Source organism: Artemia sp. Qi Xiang Cuo, chromosome 4, assembly GCF_049724085.1.
Source record: "Artemia sp. Qi Xiang Cuo chromosome 4, ASM4972408v1, whole genome shotgun sequence".
NCBI classification, from domain to species: Eukaryota; Metazoa; Arthropoda; class Branchiopoda; order Anostraca; family Artemiidae; genus Artemia; species Artemia sp. Qi Xiang Cuo.
The window spans coordinates 80892172-80900651 of record NC_142797.1 but is presented as its reverse complement, the minus strand read 5'-3'; the positions used below and the strand labels follow the sequence as shown (position 1 = coordinate 80900651).

Sequence of the window (8480 nt, the reverse complement as noted above, 5' to 3'; positions counted from 1 at the left end):
ATATAATAAATAAAGTTATCCATATCCATAGAACATAAGTCAATGTTTTCCCTGTATTTTGGTTTCATGTATTCATAATGAAATTCATACATCAGTAACTTAGGTAACTCTAATACAGCAAATTTCATATTAATAGATGCATCTAGATTTATTTTTTACTTGGCGATTCTGGCTACCGAGAAATTCTCGTCAAAAATGATTTCCGATTTAAAGTTATCTTTTTTAGTTATTTTCTGTCTTTGTTCATCACTATTGATTATTTCAATACTTGCTCTTTTTCTAACATTTTCCATGATTTTCCCAAAACAAGCATTATTCATGAGTTAAAAAAATCTTTCTTAAATTGGATGACACAGTAAATGCTAGTAATTCACATCCTTTTTTAATAGTAAGCCATGTTTTAAATAGAATTCTAAGTTCTTATAATGCACAACATAAGTTATTTTACTATTTAAAGTTGCAAATCTAGTGGCGAATCCTTATGTAAATTTTGTGATTCTCTTGGATATTCTAAATTGACCTCGTAAATGGCTCCTACATATTCAAATTCATTTCAGATTGAATGTAATCTTTTTGTTGGTAATAGTCTGAGGTGTTGTTTTCTTTTAAACAGTCGGGTATATTAATAAATATAAAATCTTTTTCAGGCAAATTTTCAGATATTGCCCAACCGTATAAGTTATTAGAAACTAAATACATTAAATAATTTGAAGGTTTGGTTTTATCAAAGTTTCTCATATATATATTATTAGGCTTAGTATATCTTTTTATATATTGAGATACACTGCCTCTTATTCCTCTTTCTATAAATGTCTAAAATTTTCTGTAAATGTTTTTCTATGAACGTGTTCGTCAGAAAATAAAGGAATTTCAGCATTAGAGTGTTTGAGAAAAGCTTCCCATGTTCGTCCTGGTGCTGAGAAGAAGTGCAGTGAATCTTATTTATAACTATTTAAATATACATTTCTAAAATTTTCTTAGGTAAAACTTTTTAGGTATATTTTAATTTACATAAATGTAATCTAATATTGTTTTACATTTAAATATTTTCCAAATAGATTTTGCTCTTATATATTCTTTTTCAGAAATATTTTCCCCTGTTTATCTAGAATATAACTTGTCTATTGAAGTTAATATTGTATCATTTATTTTTTTATAGCTATCAATATATTGATAGGGATAAATACTTTTCTGTATTATATTTTTTCATTCTTCAGTATTTTGAAATACATCAGAAATATACTTAAAGTTATTTCTTAAACAATGGCAATTTATTTTAAATTCGCATCTAGCTATATTTTTCAGAAGGCTAACGATGAAGCCGTAAAACGGAATGAATCTAGGAAGCGCATTTTGTATTGGGTTTCATGAACAGTTATTGTTTCATAAAACGACTTAAAAATCTCTGCTAAATCAAAATACCATTATTACGTAATAATTCTCTAAGAAATAAATAAGAGTCATATTTTGAGAGATTATACATTACAATAGTGATATGTTTAGGAATTCTATCTTTTTTTCCAATGTTCAATGGGTTTATTAACAAATGAAAATAATTACCATTCATATGATCGTGATCTAAATGGAAATTATTATAAACTATTTCTTTTTCACAATTAGACAGCTTTTATTAGTTGTATTATTCCATTTTTCTCTTAATTGTTCTTGTGTGTAACCATGATCTCTCTGTCTGTTTCCATACTCATCGGCTGTTTCTTTACCCACTTCTGTTATAATAGTTGCAACAAGCCCACTAGCATCTTCACCAAAGTATTTTTAACATTTATTTTTTGTCGTGACAAAAGAATAACATACTTGGAATCCACAAGCAAATGGTTTTTACTCTGTAATTTCATTTGTTTTTTAACCTTTCTTTTGATTCAATTCTTCATTTTGCGGTTCAAAATCAGCTATAATACAATAAGGTACTTTCATTTGTTTAGCTACATTTTAATTTTCTTTTTTATTACATTTTTCAATTTTTTCTTGTTCTGTGTCTGTGTCTTCCACAGAATTTACAGAGGCGAATTTTATGCTAATTTTTCATTATTTGATATGCAAGTAATCTACTCATATCTTTAATTAAAACATAATGATTATTAAACTAGAGTAAATTAATCTCATGTGTAGTAATTTTTCCGTTGATCTTAGTTTTAGGAATATTAGCTCTAACTACTTTATTTTTGCTTATTTCAAATAAACAAATTTTAATATCATATTTGTTTTCAAATTTATAAATGTCTTGAATATCAATAGGAAAATTAGTAATCCCTTTAAAGTTAAATTTATTTTCATGTTTTTGATAGTTTGATAGTCTGTCTACATCATTTTTAGCTCGATGAAGATAAACGAGTGATGACCAAAGAAAGTATTTATTATCATTATTTTTTAAATTAATGCAAGATTTTTTATTTTTCACAAATTCAGGCAATTCTTTATAAGTACCTTCCAAATAATTTGGTAATCTTGTCATACAATAATCGATTTCATCGACTCTTTCAAATTTTAATTAAGATTTGGGTATATTCTCTATGATTAATGTATGTATATTCCTGTGATTATTATTTAGATGGCTTTGTACGATATTACTATTTTTATTAAAATTCCAGCAATAGCTATGATAATGGATAGATTCGAGTTCTTTATTATCCTTCAGAGAATAAAATATTTCATGTGTTGTAAATTGACATCTTTAACTATCTCTATCATTCATTTTTTTTTTAATCTTTAATAACAGAGTCAAAAAGTGGCCAAAAACAGCTGCATTTCCATTCATTGAAATATTAATTGTAAGGGCATTTTCTCTGACCCATTGAATACTCGAACTATTACCGTGTTTTTCTTCTTTAAACATATATTCTGGGATATCTGGAACTTCTTTTGTTTTTTCTTATTTATGAATAAATTTAAAATGTCCATTTTTTATCTGTTTAGCACTGTTTTAACTCTTAAATCTCCAATGAGTTTTTGAATATCCTCATTCACTTTCTTAGTAACCTCCACTTGTTTATCGAAATAACCTTTTACTTTATTCTTGACTTTATTATAATTTCCAGCAGTTAAAATCTGTTTTGGTTGAAAAAAATTTCTAAGTTCAATAATATCTTCATTTCTTATAGTGTTAAATTGATTTTGTAAATCTAAAATGGTTTTATTATTTTTTATTATTTCGTTTTCTATCCCTGTTTTTAAATTTGGAACAATATTAAATCTGTAGGGTTTCTTATCATCTCAAAAGTTTGTCTTACGCTCTAACTCAATCAGATTATCTTCAAGAAATATTTTATTATTAAGATGACTATTAATTTTATTGAATAGTTGACATTTTCTACCACCAAATTTAAGTCAAATAGTTTCACTGCTGCACGTAATTCATGTATTGGGTAACGCAACAGTTTATTTTTCATCTTGAAGATTTTAAATTTTCGCTGTAAACAACTTTTAATCACTTCTTCAATGTCAGGCATTTATTAGGAGCTGATTTTATCAAATAAAATTCCAAATATTAAAAATAGTCAAGCCTGAGGAATTATATTGCTAGCTATTTACTATTCTTGAGACTTTCTTGAGAACGTGAAAATCTCTTAGTGTTTATAAATATGCTTAACAATTTGAATTTGTTTTATAATTAAAATCAGTAATGAATGAAGATTTATTGTATGCAATATATACACTAATTTATCTCCTGATGTCGAAGTTCAAACACCATCCATAAGTAAATTCAATGTTGATGATTTGGTTAGAATTAATAAAATTAAGGATGTTTTTGATAAGGGTTACCTACCAATTTACACAAATGAAGTGTTTCAAATAGCATCAGCGAAATATACAACCCCTATAACGTATGAACTGTCGGATAGAACTGGTGAACTGATTATTGGTGTTTTTTACGAAAAAGAACTCTCTAAAGCAATACAAACTTTAGTTCTATAAATGGATCATATAAAGTTGAATAAATTATTAGCAACTATAGTTAAAAGTGGAAAACTACAAAGAAATAAAGTTCAAGAACATTCCTTAGAGCAAGCTGGATGCCGTGACTAGACTTAAAAGCTGGATGCTCCAATCGTCGAAGCAGAAGATAAAAATACAAATATGATTACTGATAAATTAAATGTAATTGACACTAATTAAAAGAGGCGATTTCAACGACTGGGTTAACGTTTAATCAACGCAGCAAGTTTTCAAGCATGCAATCAAGCTCACTCAAGTAAAGCTAGTTTACCCCCGAATGAACCAAATTTCATTGCTAGTGTCAATTCAAAGATAGATAAAGAACTTCTAAAAGAAATCAGAAAGGACTATGATGCTAAGGGATTTTATTTTGGAATGCCTACTTTTTATTTAGAAATTTATCAATATTGAAAAGAGGCTATTGATAAATCAGGAACACTTTATAAGAGATATGGAGGAAAGATGAAAAGGGTGAAATATAGTGAATTAGAAAAAGTATCAGTTCTTAAATATCTACAGAAGATGGTTAAAAACTATTAAGATAATTTTGATGCTATACATCCTCAGCAAGGAACTGGGATTTTCATGAATGCAAATGATATGATTGAAAAATTATATAGATTTCTAGGTAGTGGAGCTGCTGGAAATACATCTGATGAAGTGATAAGTAAAGCTATGGACCTGCTCGATTCATTATTCAAAAATGAAATTATTAATAAAAATGACTATAATACTATTTGCAAAAACTATCTTAGAGTTTGAATTTTATTAAGACAAATACATTTTAATGAATAGTTTCGATTATTATTAGTGGTAACAAAAGTGAAATCGAACAGTCCTATACAAATAAACCGATCACGTTAGATCAAAACTCTGATTATAAAATTGCTTTAACTCAATGTACACTATGGTATTCATGATATAACATTAGTGATGAATTTAAAAACAATACGTTTTTATACAGGAAAAAATAAGAATGGATGGGTTTACGTTGTTATACCAAATGGTTTTCTGTGACGAAGAGGGTTTAAACTGTTTTTTTTTTTAACTCGTTATTACAATTCATCCCTAGATGGATGCCCAGTCAGTATATCATAAAATCTAGCCTCAATGAAAATTTTTGTTATTTTAAAAGCGAATTATAAATTTCAGTTTAATAGTGATTCAGACTTTTGTAATTTTTTAGGTATAAAAATCTAGTTACAACCAATAGGGTGTTTGGTCATACAATGGTGGCCCATAAGTTAACAAGGTATTCTGTCTTACGTGATGGTAAGACAGCAATTCTTATTGATTATGTTATAGTAAGCCGAAGACTGCAAGGATCAATACTAGATATTAGGGTTTCATAAGAGTGCTGCTATTGATGATAAAAGTAAAGATCAGCATCTAGTAGTATCTAGTGTTAAATTAAAATGGAAATTTCGGAAGGCTAACTACTTCCCTGGAAGCAATGATGATGGTAGATTCCAGGATGAACATTAGGGAGAAACTTTCCAGGAGCAGTTGAACATTAATCTCAAAAGTTTAAAATTTGACAATGTGGAAGAAGGTTGGAATAATCTTAGCAAAATAATTTATGAAGTTGCTAATTATGTCTTAGAGAGGAAAGTTAGAACTGCAGCTAGGAATATTAGTGAAAATGCATTATGTTTAATATAGAGGAGAAGGGGAAGGTAGGAGAATAATCTGAATGATAGATCATATGAAAACAAAAGGAATGTAAAGAAACTGGACAAAGCAATAAAATATGAACTAAGGAGTTGTGAAATGGAGGCCATGGATGAAACTGCCGAGAACCTGAAAGATGCAGCTAGTCGGCATAACAGTAAAATACTGTACGGGAATATGAATAAATTGAGAGGGGGTAGTCCATCTGGACATGTCCCAGTTAAGGAAAGGAACGGGGCCCCAATTAGTGATAAGGAACGAGTTAAAGAGAGATTGGCGGAACATTTTGAGAATGTGCTAAATCGAGGTTAAGTTACAGGAAAAGATATAAAGGAAACTGAAAAAGTTTGTGATACCTTGGATGTGAAGGACGATTTGTTTTGTGAGGAAGAATTAGCGACAGTACAAAAAGGATTAAAAATAATAAGGCTCCAGGTGCTGATAGGGTGGTAAATGAGTTTCTTAGATATGATGGCTCTGAGGTTGTGGCTGAGGTGGCTCTGGCTCTGATGAAAAAGTTTTTGATACCTTGGATGTGAAGAAAGATTTGTTTTGTGAAAAAGAATTAGTGACAGTACTAAAAGAAAATAATAAGGCTCTAGGTGCTGATGATGTGTAAATGAGTTTTTTTAATATAGTGGCTCGGAAGTCTAATAAGTTACTGAAGATTAAGAATATGATTTTTGAAAAAGGGGAGTGAGTGTGGTGATTATCGAGGAATTATTCTGGTCCCTGTAAGAAGTAAATTACTTAGTAATATGATACTTTTTAGAATGAGAGATACTGTAGACAAGGTCTTCAGAGAAGAACATTGCGGTTTTAGAAAAGGAAGAGGACGTGTCGACCAAGTTTTCACTCTTAACTTAATAATTGAGAAGTGCCTGAGTTGTCAAACAGCTTTGATCCTCAGTTGTAGAGATTATGAGGAAGCGTTAGATTCTGTTGGCAGAAGAGCTTTAGCAAAGGTCTTATCTTTGTATGGTATACTAGACAAATACATTGGAGTGATTAGTAATATGTACAAGAATAACACTGCTGCGGGTAAGGTAGGAAATGAGGCTAGTCAGGAGTTAAACTGGGTTGTGTTCTACCCCCCTTTACATGGATCCTTTTGATAATTGCCTACGAATTGTGTTCGGTAGCCGGCTGACTGATCGTATTTCAGACAGTAGGATTTACGAAAAAAAGTGGTTCAATCCCACTTTCTAGGGCTAAAATGAAAAAAAAGTTGAGATGGCTAGGGCACGTTCTGTGGAAGAAGGATGACAGATTGCCCAAGATTGTCCTTTTCGGATAACTGTCTAGGGCTAAACAGAAAGCAGGTCGTCCTCGTTGAAGGTGGAAGGAAGTCATAAAGAAACATTTAAAGGAAAGTGAAACTTCCTGGGAGGGTGTAAAAAAGAGACTTTGGATAGAATGGGATGGAGAAAGAGCGTGCGTAACTGTTTTGGCCTCAGACGGCTAGATGCTGTGGTGAGTTGTTAGTAATAGTAACAGTAGTGGCAGCTGTATCCATAAAAAGCGTGAGTCATGAGAGAAATGTTTAAGTACCCTCCTCCTTCTCCCTCTTTACGAGCCGTAGAGGCATCCATAATTATTTTCACTGAGAACGATGGCAAGAGAAAACTCGACCAAAAGAAAACAAAGCTATCCAGCGAGCGATATGCTCATCAAGTTCAACATATCTCAAACCGTTCAAGCCCTTTAAACATTTCGGAAACGGAACAATTATTGTTAGAACATTTTCACCTACTAATGGCTTACTTGACCACCATCACTGGCGGACATGACTAACCGGCTGTCGTCACATTCTCCCATTGGTGTACTACTACATCTAACGACTCACTGCAGCACTAAGCCACTTGAGACCAACACAGCTACGCATCATCCTCCTCCATCCCAATCTATTTAGTATCTCCCTCTTTATACCTTCGCAAGAAATTCCCATTTCCATTAAATCATTCCTTATTACATCCTCCAACCCCATTCAGGCTCAACTTCCTTTTTATTTGGCCCTAGATGGTGGGCTGACAAGCTTAATCTCTGGCAATATGTCTCCCATCCCCGTATTGTATCCCAGCCATTTCTTCCTATTTCTTATTATAGACCTAGAAAACGAGTTTTCACCATATATTGGTACAACTTACTTTTTGAGATACGGTTAGGTAGTCGGGTGCCTAAAGCAATCCGTAAGCACTTTCTCTGGAAAACATCAATCAAATCCATCTCCGTTTTTCAGAGCAACCACGCTTCAAACCCATACACTGACATCATATCACTTTATCACTTTAGCTTCTACTTTAGATTCTTCATCACTATATAACTTTAGCTTCTAGTATGCTAATCGTTGTCTGCAGACTTATCTTCCTATTCTTTCGAACTTTTTTCAACTGTGAAAGAACACCCTGGACATCGGAAATTCCACTTTTAACATTTTCACTGAATCCACTGTCTTTAATAATAATAATAATAATAATAATAATAATACTAATAAATTCGTAAATTAGGCTTACCACTTGCTATATCTTCTTTTTTATTGAAATTCACCTCTTCAAGTCCACTTATACCTATTCCTAACCACAGAGTCTTCTTAACATTCAATTTTTAAACATATTCTGACACCTTGAATTCAATGAACCTTTAAAACATTTTGCTGATTTTCCATTTTGCTAATATTTACATCTTAGATGCTTTAGATGCATTTAGTTGTGTGTTCTCCTATTGCCCCTGTTTTACTCCTCAGGACAAATTCCATGTCCATATAAACAGGGACAGGACTAAGCCTCTGCACTGTTTTTTTTATCTCTGTTTCCGTTTTGTCTAACCCTTTTCTGTTTCTATTTGTCATAAAAAAA

At 31.2% G+C, this 8480-nt stretch overlaps 1 protein-coding gene across 3 annotated transcripts in view; it reads left to right on the top strand.

Moving 5' to 3' along the window:
• The window catches only part of LOC148953487 (uncharacterized), a 110441-nt gene that overhangs the window by 38301 nt on the left and 63660 nt on the right, over positions 1 to 8480 (top strand). The window contains exon 3 of one of the 3 annotated variants that reach the window (XM_089087711.1): positions 6398 to 6614. The exons of the other annotated variants lie outside the window; for them this stretch is intronic. The gene's annotated coding sequence lies outside the window, so the exon portion shown is untranslated. Of the gene's footprint in view, positions 1 to 6397; positions 6615 to 8480 lie in introns of those variants that run through there. 3 annotated transcript variants of the gene reach the window in all.